General features: G+C 46.9%; 1 protein-coding gene across 2 annotated transcripts in view; it reads left to right on the top strand.

The window, feature by feature from the left end:
* The first annotated feature begins 8,970 nt into the window (after positions 1-8,970).
* The window catches only part of ALKBH2 (alkB homolog 2, alpha-ketoglutarate dependent dioxygenase), a 104,597-nt gene continuing 99,423 nt past the window's right edge, over positions 8,971-14,144 (top strand). The window contains exon 1 of one of the 2 annotated variants that reach the window (XM_086943097.1): positions 8,971-8,991. The gene's annotated coding sequence lies outside the window, so the exon portion shown is untranslated. Of the gene's footprint in view, positions 8,992-9,159; positions 9,289-14,144 lie in introns of those variants that run through there. The other variant, XM_086943096.1, reaches the window with a different exon arrangement.

The following is a 14,144-nucleotide window of genomic DNA, read 5'->3' as shown; positions in this document are numbered from 1 at the left end:
TCTCAACAACAAGAAGGAGCCTTGGTTCAACATGGACCTAAGAGCAAAAAAAAGAAAGGTCGCAAAGGAGGCCCGCGCCGTCGCAAGACAAAAAACATCGGGGTCAGTGGCAAACAAATCCAATCTGAGAGAAGCCAGGTGCATCTACAGGAAGGCACTGAGGGCCGCAAAGCATCTATACAAAGAAACCATCTGGAACAAACTTCTAACTGCAGGCAAACACCCTAACAGCCGGGACTTCTGGGGCATTATAAATGAGCTTAACCAAGGGGCAAAACTCGAACAAGAAGCCGGGGTTGATGCAGAAACCTGGACCAGACACGTGCAATCTTTATACAGCAAGACAGTGACAGGCCACGTCAACGGCTCAGGAGCAGTCAAGAATAACACGGAGGAACTGAAATATGTGAACTACAAGGAATACGGGGAATCCGAGTGGGAAAAACTCCAAAGGGGCCAACAGAGCCAGATGACCTAACCACCAAAGATGAACTTATGACGATAATTTTAAGATTAAAGTTAGAGGGCGCAGCAGGACCAAATGGGTGGCCAAACTCGATTTTTAAGCATGACCCGGACTTGTGGTCAGAGACCCTAACGCCCATGTTCAACCGAATATACAAACAAGCCGAGTTACCCGCCTCCTGGAAAGGCAGCATTAACCATCCCATATTTAAGCATGGCGATCACCGCAACCCCACAAATTTCAGACTGATATCCTTAATCGACGTAGAGGCCAAACTCTACGCCTCCTGCATTTTAAGGGAACAACAAGCCTGGATATTAGAAACAAAGATCATGCCAAAATTTCAAACTGGATTCAGGCAAGGAATGGAAACAATAACAAACCTCACTTGCCTGTCCATCCTAACGGACATAGCGGTAGCAAAGGACATCCACTTATATGCCTCTTTTATAGATATCAAGTCTGCCTTGCAAGAGTGAAACTGGGAAATAGAGGCAATACAACCAGGAACATCCAAACGCACCAAGGCCTAAAACAAGGCTGCATATTAGCCCCCACCCTCTTTAATCTTTTCCTCTCTGACCTCACAAGCGCGATCCAATCAGCAGATAGCCACCCTCCATCTTTGGCAAATAACTACAATACGCCGACGATATTGTACTGTTGAGTAAAACGCCAATCCGACTACAAAGAGCCATCAACAAATTAATATCGTACTTAGAAAGGGAAAGCCTGGAATTAAACAAAGAAAAAACTAAAGAGGTCCGTCTAGTAGACCCGCAAAAGTTAAAGTACAAATGGATGGCCCAAGGGACAACAGTGAAAAAACAAGAGTACTATAAGTACTTGGGAATAACAATATCGAAAGGTGCAAACTACAAGGATCACAAAACAGCACTAAAAGCAAAAGCACAATCTTTAATTTTTGCGAACCGATCGTTAAAAGAAAAAATGGATTGCCCTAACCACAACCATCTATTAAAAGTAATGGCAGCGCAGATTATGCCCACTCAATCTTATGGCCTAGATACATGGTGTGGCAAGGAGGCCGACCTCTTAAACGAGCTACAAATTAGAATCTACAAAGCGGTCTTCAACTTGCCAAAATCCGCCTCTGCCTCACAAGTCAGGCTGGAATTTGGTCTGCAAAATCAGAAGATCCGGAGAATGAGCGGCTTCGTGAAACTCTGCAATAAACTTCGCTCTGCAGACCCTGATACATTGGACTGGCTATGCTGGGACCAAATTAAAAAATGGGGGGGAATCTGACACCCCGAACATCTGGGGAAAGTATCTTAAACTCTGTGTGGAAAAGTTGGAGCTGGAATCAGTCTGGAAATCTGGGACAGACAAAGCAAGTCTAAGCAAACTAGCCAACTCAGCAGCAAAAGGTAAATCCTTTTTGGATGACAAAGAGTCATTGGCAAAACGTCGGCATGGCTGGACTGTTATGAACTCGTTTACAACTCCAAAACCACTAGCATATCTAGTAGCCCACTTCAGTGACCATCTCAAAAAATTCTTTATAGCCTATCGGATGGGGATGCACGTCTCAAAGGACCTCTCACCGTCCTGGAAACAGTCCCACCAGACGAAAGAATGTCGCCTCTGCGGGTACAAAAATGAAACCCTCGTCCACCTTTTCTGTATATGTCCGACCCTGATAATTCAGAGACAACTCATATTGAAACCCATTCTTAACGCATTAAACATCCGTTCTTGCAGACATGCAGTTACAAGCTGGCTCGGAGGCTCCTCCATAATTCTGGCTTGCAGCGGAGTTAAATTTATGGCAGAAGCAAGAAAACGCCTAGAACTAACTGAACAGGAGGTCCACCCGTTGGTGGACTATTAGGGACACCCTAACTTTTAGATCTTCATGCATCTGTTTCCAACAAAACCGCGGCTGAGAGACAATAATTTTAGTATTTTTAATAAATTTTGCACTGTTATTTTATTAGGGGAATTGTGTAACAATTTTAATTAATTATGCAAATAAAACTCTTTGACTTTGACTGCCAAAGTCCTAGACACAATAATTCAGTAATAAGAGTGAAGTTTGTTATAAATCTGGTTTCTAACCTCTGATATTGTCCTTGAGTTTGGGTTTCCCTTGAGGACTCACATTCTGTCTCAGTACAGAAATATATTGCTAACACTGTGGGTGTTTCCCATTGTATCATTGCATCCCTTTAAGAAGTCTGAGTTTTTAACAAAAGGTGGTGAGTCACATTTCTTGCATGCATCATTCCTCTGCTCAGCTGGTTGTAAGCACCAGCTGGATAGATAGATGAGCCAAACACCTATTCCTGTGGAGTGGCAGTAACCGGAGTAAGCCTTTCCAATCCTCCCATCTTTCAAACATTTTAGTCGATTTTTATTTGTTTTAAGAAGTTTTTCAGAGGTAGATTGTACATAATACACCTCACTGATCTTAAATAAACAATATCCATGACACTGATTGTGATGTATATTGAGCAACACATTATTATAAAAATTTCCACACATTTTAATCACTTGAAACTATATCATTGGGCAACATCCACACCTTAGTTCCATCCCTGTTCGTCTTCCTATCCATTATTACCCCAGGGATTCTGCAACACCCTCAGTAGTTTCTATGGAGGGCCCATTTCCCCCTTTTATCATTTATTAGGATGAACAACACATCATCATTTTTACCACACTTGTTCTCCTTCCAAGTATCCTGGGGAACTCTAAGGGCTTTTTCCTGCATTGCCGTATATTTGAGTTCCAGTACTACTTATAATATTCAGTATTCTTTGGGTGGTCTGCTACTCAGAGGGTCAATCAATTCTCTAATCATGTCTGCCCATGTCATTAAATCATCTACTATTTTATTGTCTTTCATATGCTATCATATCCTTTGTCAAAAAAATGACTGTTGTGGATTTAGCAAGTAGATCCAGATTCGACTTTCAGCCCGGCGGAACCAGAGCACTGCAAATATCCTGCCAATCCGGGCTCTCTTTTTAGGTCTCGTGGCGTTATCCGCGCGAAAGCGTGGTCTCGCCAGAGACCTATTGTGAGCGACTCAGCTTTCTAGGAGACAAGACCTGGCCGCGCGCATCTCCAAGAACCGGATCGGAGCGGGCCACGCGCACGCGAACGCGCTCGCTGTGGCCATCTCCTGTCTCCTGTTCTCGCACTCGTCACTGCGTAGATTTTCCAAGGCTCCTGGGCTGCGCGCGGGTACAGGGTAGCTGAGTCACAGGGAAGCTCACTGCGCTATATGCAGGCATGGCCCTGCTCAGGATCTTGGACTGCATGATTAACTAGAACTGGAGTTTAATCTGTAACTTCTACTGCGCGTGAAACAAGCAGGTTCGTGGGACCTTCTTTAATTGCTTTAGGATAATGTCTCTCTTGCACAGCGCATACATGTTCATAGGCAGCAGTCGTGGACACGGTACATAGCTGTATTTACCTTCCTATAATTAGGTATGGAGGATATCGGCTCTCTGGAAAAGCAAGCCTCTCGTGGTAAACCTGACCTCCGTAGTGATGGCATGCAGTAAACTATTTAAAGGGTCTGTGTCCTCCAGGTGCAAAAAAAGGCAGTTTTTATGCGATTTGTAATACAAAGCTGCTATAACTAAAGCATCAGTCACACTGTGAAAACGACTGCACTTAGAGAGCTATTTTTACTCCATCTTTTAAAGATCTGTGAATATTGTGTCTTTTATTTGCATTTTAATGCTGAGGAAGAGCATGTTTAAAATAGATTGAATTGCCATCTTTGGGAATAGTTTTAAGGAAAGGCAGGGTAACCTCCCTAGCACAAGGGCATTTCAGAAAGTGTCTGCTGGCATAAGTGCATGGCTTAAGGAGTGGCTCTGGGTGAGGTGGAAGGAGTGAAGCCCGAAGTAAACACATTTTAAATGTTCTGCTAACACACACACACGAATGCACCGAGACCCGCCTGCCACCAACCCACCCCCCCGCCAGCCAGCCCCGCCCCGCCACCCTGCCCCCGCCACCATCCCCCCACCCCGCCCCAGCCACCCCCCCACCCCGCCCCACGCCACCCTCCCCGCCCCCGCCACCCCCCTGCAACTAAGGCCCACTTACCGCCATTCCGGACTTTTGCAGCCTCCGCGGGGCTCTCCCTCGGGCATGGGAGCCCTGCGTCACCACTGCTCTTCTGGCCAAGCACTCCATGGGCTTCAGAAGACGGAAGTCCCGCCCCACGATAGGTTTTGTTTGCCCGCGCGCACGCGAACGTGTTCGCTGTGGCCATCTCCTGTCTCCTGTTCTCGCGCTCGTCACTGAGTAGATGTTCCAAAGCTCCTGGGCTGCGCGCGGGTACAGGGGAGCTGAGTCACAGGGAAGCTCACTGCACTATAGGCAGGCATGGCCCAGCTCAGGATCCTGGAGTGCATGATTAACCACAACTGGAGTTTAATTTGTAAGCTCTACTGCGCGTGGAACAAGCACGTTCGTGGGACCTTCTTTAATTGCTTTAGGATAATGTCTCTCTTGCGCAGCGCATACATGTTCATAGCCAGCAGTGTGGACACGGTACGTCGCTGTGTTTACCTTCCTATAATTAGGTATGGAGGATAACGGCTCTCTGGAAAAGCAAGCCTCTCGTGGTAAACCTGACCTCCGTAGAGATGGCATGCAGTAAACTATTTAAAGGGTCTGTGTCCTCCAGGTGCAAAAAAAGGCAGTTTTCATGCGATTTGTAATACAAAGCTGCTATGACTAATGCATCAGTCACACTGTGAAAACGACTGCACTTAGAGAGCTATTTTTACTCCATCTTTTAAAGATCTGTGAATATAGAGGCTGGGACTAGAGATAGCGAAGAGACGGACTTAACAATGGTGAGCCTTTCAAGAGAGGATTGTGGGTAGACTGAATTTTGTTAGTATAAAAGTCACAAGGTAATTTCTTGATACGACTGTGGTAGAGCCCGTGCGTGAGGTGCATCATCAGAGCTGTGTGAATAATAACAGCTGTGAGCCCGTGCGTGAGGTGCATCATCAGAGCTGTGTGAATAATAACTGCGTCAGCCCCGTGCGTGAGGTGCATCATCAGAGCTGTGTGAATAATAACAGCTGTGAGCCCGTGCATGAGGTGCATCATCAGAGCTGTGTGAATAATAGCTGTGTCAGACCCGTGCCTGAGGTGCATCATCAGAGCTGTGTGAATAATAACAGCTGTGAGCCTGTGGGTGAGGTGCATCACTTATTTGCCTCTCTTCCGAGTTTTAAGGGAGGCTCAGAAATACAGGCACTTTCAGGAGGCGTCAGCCCCATGCGTGAGGTGCATCATCAGAGCTGTGTGAATAATAACTGCGTCAGCCCCATGTGTGAGGTGCATCATCACAGCTGTGTGAATAATAACAGCTGTGAGCCCGTGCGTGAGGTGCATCATCACAGCTGTGTGAATAATAACAGCTGTGAGCCCGTGCGTGAGGTGCATCATCAGAGCTGTGTGAATAATAACAGCTGTGAGCCAGTGCCGGAGGTGCATCATCAGAGGTGTGTGAATAATAACACAGCTGTGAGCCCGTGCGTGAGGTGCATCATCAGAGCTGTGTGAATAATAACTATGTACCAACAAAAAGAGAGGCAGGGAGAGTCAGGACACCCTCTTAGTCCCCGGTTATAGTATGCCAACAAAAGAAGAGAGGTCAGTGGTATGACAGCAACCACATGAAGGAGCAGAAAATAGGAAAATAGATATTACCTAACCCAACTCAGATAGGTAAGAAAGCCCTCACACACGTTAATTAAAATTTATAAAGCGCGCATACGCCCAAAAGCTTCTTGGCGCTGAAGAGAGATAAAAAAACATAACAAAAGATATACCAGTAAGAGTCTCTATTTCGGATAGGCCTGTGTGAAAAGGTGAGTCTTGAATGCCTTCCTAAAAGCAAGGAGATCCTTGCTCTGTCTGAGGGCCAAAGGCAATGAATTCCACAAGGTGGCTGCTAAGAAGTGAAAACAGCTGCCTCCCTGTCGTTTCTTCTTAAAGCGTGGTACCTCAAGTAAGTCTTTATGGGCTGATCTCAAGCTGCTTAAGGGGATGTATCTTCCAATTAGCTGCCTGATGAACAGGGGGCCCTTACCTTGCAATGCCTTAAAAATGATACAGCCGGCTTTGAATTCGGCTCTTTGAGCCACAGGTAGCCAGTGCAAAGTCTCTAAACCTGGTTTTATTGATTCCCATTTGGGCACCCTACAGATCAGTCTGGCAGCTTGATTCTGCAGGTACTGCAATCTTCTAAGTTGACCTGCAGGTAGGCCAAGGTAGAGGCTGTTTGAGAAATCAATATGGGAGAGGACTAGAGCCATGACCACCTGAATTAGGGCAGTATGGGTAAGGAGATGTGCGATTTTCCTGATTTTCTTTAGTTGAAAAAATCCAGAGGATACCACAGTTCCAATCTGGGATTTTAAAGTAAGGTCCTCATTGAGGGTCACTCCCAGGCTTTTTACTGTTTGTGATTTTTTAGGGGGAAGACCCATATCAGAATGCCAAAAATTAGGGCTCCAGCTGATTTCGCTCTTGCCGGGCAGAATCGGCTCTGTTTTCCCCGGATTTAATTTGAGGTGATTTAAAGACAATCCGCTCTGAATTAAAGTCATGGTTGCCTGAAAATCCTCCACAGCATTAGGTGTATTAAGTACAAAGACTAGCTGCAAGTCATCTGCATAATTATATACAGTGACTTTGTGCTCTCTTAAAGCAAAGAGAAGGGGCCGCATATACAAATTAAATAATAAGGGAGATAACGACGAGCCTTGAGGGACCCCACAAAAGGAATTGATTTTAGGAGCTGAAAAGGATCCTAGGCAGACGGACTGAGTGCGTTCAAATATGAACGATTTCAGCCAAGCCAAGGCAGAATCTCTGAGGCCAGCCTGTTCGACACGGTTGACCAGAATAGAATAGTCAACCGTGTCGAATGCTGCGGACAGGTTAAGAAGCACCAATGCTTGGTGAAGATTTTTATCGGCATTGGACCTCAGGGTGTTCTGAACTGCCAGTATTACTGCCTCGGTAGAATGACCAGGCCGAAATCCCGCTTGGTTAGGTTGTAAATAGCCCGATTCTTCCACAAAGTTTGAGAGGCAGTTGGTGACATGAGCCTCCAAAACTTTGGATAAGAAGGGCAGCAGGGATATAGGCCGATAGTTCGTAAGGTCCGAAGGGTCAATGCCAGGTTTCTTAGTGAGGGGTATCAATAAGGCTTGCTTGAAACTGCAGGGGACTGTCCCTGATATAAGGGAATTATTAAGCAAGGGTATTACACTGTTGGGGATGGCCCGACCAATTTCCCTCATAATTTGAGGGGGACAGACATCCATGGGGGAGCCTGATTTGACTCTAGACAGTAACTCTAAAAAAACTTTCAAGTCGATGGGAGGGAAAGAGTGTAATGTTGAAGGGTTAAAAAAAATATCATCCACAGGGGCGCAAGCTGGACGTGTGGATATATTTTGTTTAATCAGTAAAATCTTTTCACTGAAGAAATCATTCAAGGAGTTGCAAAGTGCTTGTGAAGGGATTACTGGAGGAGAGGTTCTATCATCACGACCTAGTCGGTGTCATGCTTGAATAATAACTGTGTCAGCCCCATGCCTGAGGTGCATCATAAGAGCTGTGTGAATAATAACTGCGTCAGCCCCGTGCGTGAGGTGCATCATCAGAGCTGTGTGAATAATAACAGCTGTGAGCCCGTCCCTAAGGTGCATCATCAGAGCTGTGTGAATAATAACTGCGTCAGCCCCGTGCATGAGGTGCATCATCCACATTGCTCAGGTCACCAAATTCCTGCACTCTCTACCACACTGCTTTCACAAACAGCATACTCTTGCACACACTCTCACTGCTCACCAATTCAAAGTTTGCTAAAAATGTTATGCAACGCATTGTCATTCACAATGCCAATAACTCAAACTTTAATGCTGCGAGACCTATTGCATTGTAAATGCTTGTTTAGGTCTTGGCTAGGCAGCGCATGCGTGGTCTCATCGAGAGATTCTGTTTACAGAATAGTGGGGGAAGCTCCGCCCACTTTTTGCCTATCTTTGTCATTGGCTGCAATCGTAAATGCTGCATGTTGATTGTTTTTTGTAAACTTGATCCCGCCTCCTGACGGCCATGTCGTCATTATTGTCCTTTCACTGCTATCGGCCCCTTTACCTGTAAAAACGGTTCGTTTCCCTGCCTCCTCCTGTTCCCTCCTGCAGTCCGTGACTTCTCAGGCCAGCAGCACCCCTCCCTGCCTTCTTTCACACCCGCACTTCTGTTGAAAAGGCAATAAGTCTCTTTTAAATAAGAGTCTTATTGCATTTTCAGTGCTTGTTTAGTGTGTGATTGGTGGAAGGATTCGCACTCTTTGTGGCGTTTGCCCGCATCATCTGCACCCGCCCCTCAGCCACAGCCGCTCCATCCCAGCATCATCTCTGCCTCTTTGCTTTTAGAGTCTCGAATGTGTGCATGTATATTGATTAATTTTGGGACAGATTACACTCTCTAAACATTATGTGAGTCTTTGTTTTTTCAATTTCGGCAATTGTACAGTTAGTATTCATTTCGAGGAGGGGTCAGACATTGTAAATATGGTGGCCTCCCATTTTAATGGGCGAATTATACCTCTTAGAAATGGCGCCTGCACTCTCCCCCATTTTCTCGATACCTATGTGGGAGAATTCCCACATCCGAGAATGACGTTGCAGATTGGATGCTGCTAAGTGGTTGAGGGGGAGCCCCGTATATTTACAGAAGGGGCGGGAAGGTTTAGTTTACACAATAAGAGGGAGGAACACCCATTCGGCATGAAGGTAAGAGAATTAAGTCAGGGCTGCAGTGTGGGATTTTGTTTTTTTCCATTGTATATAATTATTTCAGATTTCTTTTGACTGTGGACAGTTGTTGGGACCCTGTCATTTCGGTGGCTGGACATATAGTGTGTGTTGTTTTAAAGGGCATAGTGGATTTTGGACCACCGGCACTTGGAAGCACATGCTTAAGTAGTTCACCTTACAGTTTACTGGTTTTATTGTAGATTCCCGTGAGATTTTGTGGTTATTCCTTTGGAAAGGGGGTGGTGGCAGGGTTTTTTCTATCCTTAGGTGAATGTCTTTCTTAAAAGGGTGCAGCGGTGCTCAGCTCGTTGGAATGTGGGGTGCCTCAAGTACTGCCCTCCGTGGCTGCTTGTAGGCCTGCAGCTAATTCTTTGAGTGATTGGTGAATCTTGGAAGGGTGGGTTTTAAAGTTAAATGTGGGGTGCTAATATTTTTTTGTGGGGGCTGTTGAGAGTGTTGATGGGGTGAGGAGGCCTCTGTTTAAGGGGGCAGCATAGAATATTGGATTCAATGTGGGGTTATACTTATAGGGACATTCGTCAGTGGCGAAGCAGACGGCTGTCGTGCTGGCAACGGTCATCCTCAGCCATTTGGGCTGTAGTAACAGCTCTCGTACTGTGGTAACAAGAGCGATGTCATAGTACCAGTGCATTGGTCGCACTAGCCGGGTCCCGCCAGTGGTAAAGACCAGATCTGTAGTGATCGACAGCAACAAACCCTCCACCCCATGTTTGAGTTCTGGCCTGACAACCCACTACCCCGCATGCTCTAAGAACCGGGCAGTAACAATCCTGCTAGAGACGGTTCTAGGCTCATGGCGGCCCTGGGCAGGCGGCGTAGGTGGGGGCCCCGGAGGAACGCTGGCGCGGATACCAGTGAAGAGGCGGGTCAGGTTGTTTGGAAGTGAAACAGAGCTGGAGGCTGCCAAATCCCTGCCAGGGGCCGCCACGCAAATATGTATCCATCCTCAGAGGATTATTATATTAATGATCTATATTGGCGTAGCGACAAATGGGTTTGGCGGCCCTGTGCAGGTGCACAGCTTGCACATGCATAAGGCCGCCCCTGATCCTGCATTCCCAGTGATGCCTCGTGTCATCCCACTCCTTCGATTACCAGTGCTCCGATGTTGCAACACTAAAGGGCCGGACTGCAACAACCACAAATATGCCGATGCCTGAAGTGGGAGCTGGTTATAATAATACACCCTCCTTGGGTAAGAAATGCTCTGATTCTCCCCCACCCCATACCTCCAACGTTCATGAATTTTCTCCTTCCATACCTCCAGCGGTCACGCATTTTCTCCTTCCTCACACTAGCGATTTAGAAGCCTTTAAATCCCATCTCTCACATGTTTAGCTTCACTTCAAATTAAGATGGAGTGATAAAAACACGATAGAAGCACATCTCATGTCCTCACCCGAAAATACCACGGATATACGTGGTCTGTGAAAACACACACTGCCAAACAAACACTGAAGGAATGGGGTGCCACATGCTCGCAAATGCGCTTCTGCACCTCATCAGCTACAAAGCACTATATAAATGCAACTACAAAACAATACCTCATTCTAACAATCAGCACTTTTCATGCACAAAGAACCATTACACCATGCTTTCACTTGGAATTTAAATTCGCATACAGTGACCAGACCTCCTTTTATTGAATTATTTTTCTGACAGCCTGTCAGGCATTTTTCCGGATCGTGTTTAATTTAAGAAAAGGGCCATAAAAAAGCATACTTTCTGAGAAGAAGCAGGTCTTTGGAATTCTTTGATCTCCATGATTGCAAAAGACACATCGGTCACGTTAAATCAAAGTTCAACTTCTGTACATTTGTTGTTGTTTTTTTAAAATATATTTTTATTGTTATTTACAGGGTACACATTACAACTACTGACAGACATATAATTGCATATTCTTGGTTAACTTCTCGCGTTGTCTTAATAACACAAAACAAACATATGACATAAAACAGAAAGCGTCTGGTGGTGACGGTTGCTTTAGACAGAAAAAAAAGGTGGATGAGTGGTGCCTGGTTAATGTACAGCGATTGTGTCCTTGTTTGGTGTGGAGTCCTCCTGATATGTTGATCACTTCTTCCATGGTGGGATGTAGAGATGCCCTTTGCCTATGGTGGTTTGAAGGTGTCCATGTGGTTGTCCAGTTTGGACCACATCGCTCTGCAGTGGCTTCTACCCGGTGTGTTTCTGAGGGTGGTCATGTCTGCACCTCTTAGGAAGATCACCCAGTTGAGCCAGCTTTTGAAGTTGGCCTTGGAGGTGTCCTTCCAGTTTGGCAAAATTGTTTTTGTTGCTGACGTGAGGAGAAAGTCAAGGAGGTTCTTATCTTCTGGGCTCGTAATTTCCTGTGAGATATGTGCTGTAACTATAGTGGCGAATGACTCCTTAAGGGTGCAGCCTAGTGTTTTGTTAGTGAAATCTAGCACCTGTTTCCCAATTTTTTTTACTTTGGAGCAGCTGAAGATGAGGTGTTCTAGGGAGAGTGCGGGTATTTATAGTTATCAAAGTTAACATCATATTTTGAGGTTGTTTCATGCTTGAGGGTCAAATGAAATAATGGCCCTGCATGTTTTATTCGTGGTCTGAATTTGAATGCCGGTGTGGGACATCCCTGCAGTTAAGCTACTGCACAACTGGAAACATAAATAAGAAATTCCCTTTGCTAGCACTTTAAATACAAGTCCCAGCTCAGGCTTAGCTGCCAAGTGGCACCACGTCATGTGCGACTCCTTTAGGTAGTGTCACCCCTTTAGCTTACAGTATGTGATGTTCTATTCCTGGATTTATATTGTCACTTTTAATATTGACAACATGACAGAAAATCCCAGAATGCAATCTGCTGCTAGCTAAAAAAAAAGCGAGGCCTAGCTGAACAAGACATAGGCTACATGCATGCTCTGCCTGCATGTTGAAAGGTAAATTTGATCGCTGTACAAACAGAATTCCACATTTTGCAGTAATCACCACACCGCCACAATTTTTCTATGAAATTTCGGCAGTTCAAACCAGCTGAAATTTACAGGAGAAATCAAGTGGATAAAACTGCAAAATTCAATGCAATAAACACTGATTCTGCAGACAGTTGCACACTTTCCAAGCAATTAATGGATCAGGTAAAAAATTCACACCACCACATTCATTCAATAATATGACGAAGGGAGGAGCCAAGATGGCGACCTGAGCGGACGCGCAGCCTTCGGCTCCGCCGGCCCCGGAATCCCGCACCTAGATCCTGCTTGCTTCGTTCGCCAGTTTTTATCCCGAAAGGTGCGGGCAACGGAGCTGATGCCACCGGCGTTCCGCCGGCCTCTCCACCCGCCCGGATTCCGAAGTTGTGGGCAGACGCGCCCTGGCCCGGGACCCAGCTTGCTCCACGACGCTCTGCGGACCTCGCGTCCCCTCCCGCAGTTGCCCTGCTGCCGGAGTGGTGCGACTAGACGGCGCTTTCTTGTGGGGACACGACTTGAGCGCTGCCTGCCGACGTGTACCGTTGTACACTCCATGGACTACACGGTGACGGAGGGCAGAGGCGCCTGACCAGCGAGTCCTTTGTGTTTTGGCCGCCATACTTTTGCTTTGTTCCACGAGTCCCTCTGGACTAGGACGGCGAACTCTGCCCGGATCTGTATGCCTCACCACGCAATTGTCGGGCTCTAAGCAGCCATTAGAGTCGGGCGGAATACTACTGGCCAGGGATTATCAACAGCTGCCTGGTCGCGTCCCGCTACTTCCCCCTGTCTCCCCCCGCACTACCGCGTTGGGTAGAAGACAAGATGGCGACACCAGCGGCTGGCCATTGAAAGGCGATCCGACGGAGCGGCGAGTACCTCGGAGTGAAGGAGATCGGAGCAACTTCTCCCCAAGGGACTGTGACAATGGGGACCCTACAGCCTAAATTTACGCTTGCAGATGTGTTGGCAGCCCTGGGTGAGTTACGAACGGTGATGCAGAACAGCTGTAGCGCGCTGGGGGCACGACTAGATGCCTGTGCCCGAGCTCCCAGTCAGGAGCAGGGGAATTGTCTCCTACAACATTCTGGACAGGAGTTGTCGCAGCCTGCCGCCGCAACATTGTCTCGAGGAGACGCAGTGGACGATACTGTAACCTTCGTCATGGCTGGTAGCGGTCTGTTGCCATTTAATAATGCAGTCACCGATACATTGTTTCTCCCTTGCTCCGTGCTCGCTTGCGTACAGCCACTTGAGGAGTCGAGGAACTGGCTATCAGAGCTTTGCCCCCCTGTTTCATTGCCAGCATGCTCGCCTTGGATTTCGACCGCTTCGCTCTGTGTCTTTAACGGCTGGACCATGCCAGAGGGAACTGTGATTGAGGGGGAATCTTTTTTTGGGACCGGACGCCACTCGTTCTTTGTCTGTGCACCTCCCCCCTCCCCCGGGCGGCCATTTTCTCTTCTTCTCCTGCAATTCACTGGACTGCCGAGCGGAGGGGGTGAGAGACTGAGTCCCAGATCGGGCCAGGGATAGGAGACTTTCTTTGTTTAACATCCGGGCGGGTGGGTGGAGGTAGGGTGGACCTCGAATTTGGCCTGTTTTGTCGCTGACTGCGCATTGACTCTCCCCACATGATTGCTTGCTGTCGCTCTATCTGATGTTGCTATTGGGGCGGGAAATGCTTATTGGGCCGGCGGAGTTCGCATGTATGTTTAATTGACCCTCCTCCCGGACCTTCTCATATGGGAGCCCAGGGACGGGTTTCTGTTCCTACTCCCTGAGTCATTGGATTATACTTTTTCTTTTTGCTTTCCCTATTGCTTTCTCTTCTTCCTCTCTTCTCTTCTCTTCTCTTCA

This window comes from Lissotriton vulgaris, chromosome 11, assembly GCF_964263255.1.
Source record: "Lissotriton vulgaris chromosome 11, aLisVul1.2, whole genome shotgun sequence".
NCBI classification, from domain to species: Eukaryota; Metazoa; Chordata; class Amphibia; order Caudata; family Salamandridae; genus Lissotriton; species Lissotriton vulgaris.
Note: the sequence above shows the minus strand (reverse complement) of the source record. Positions and strands in the feature narration are given on the sequence as shown.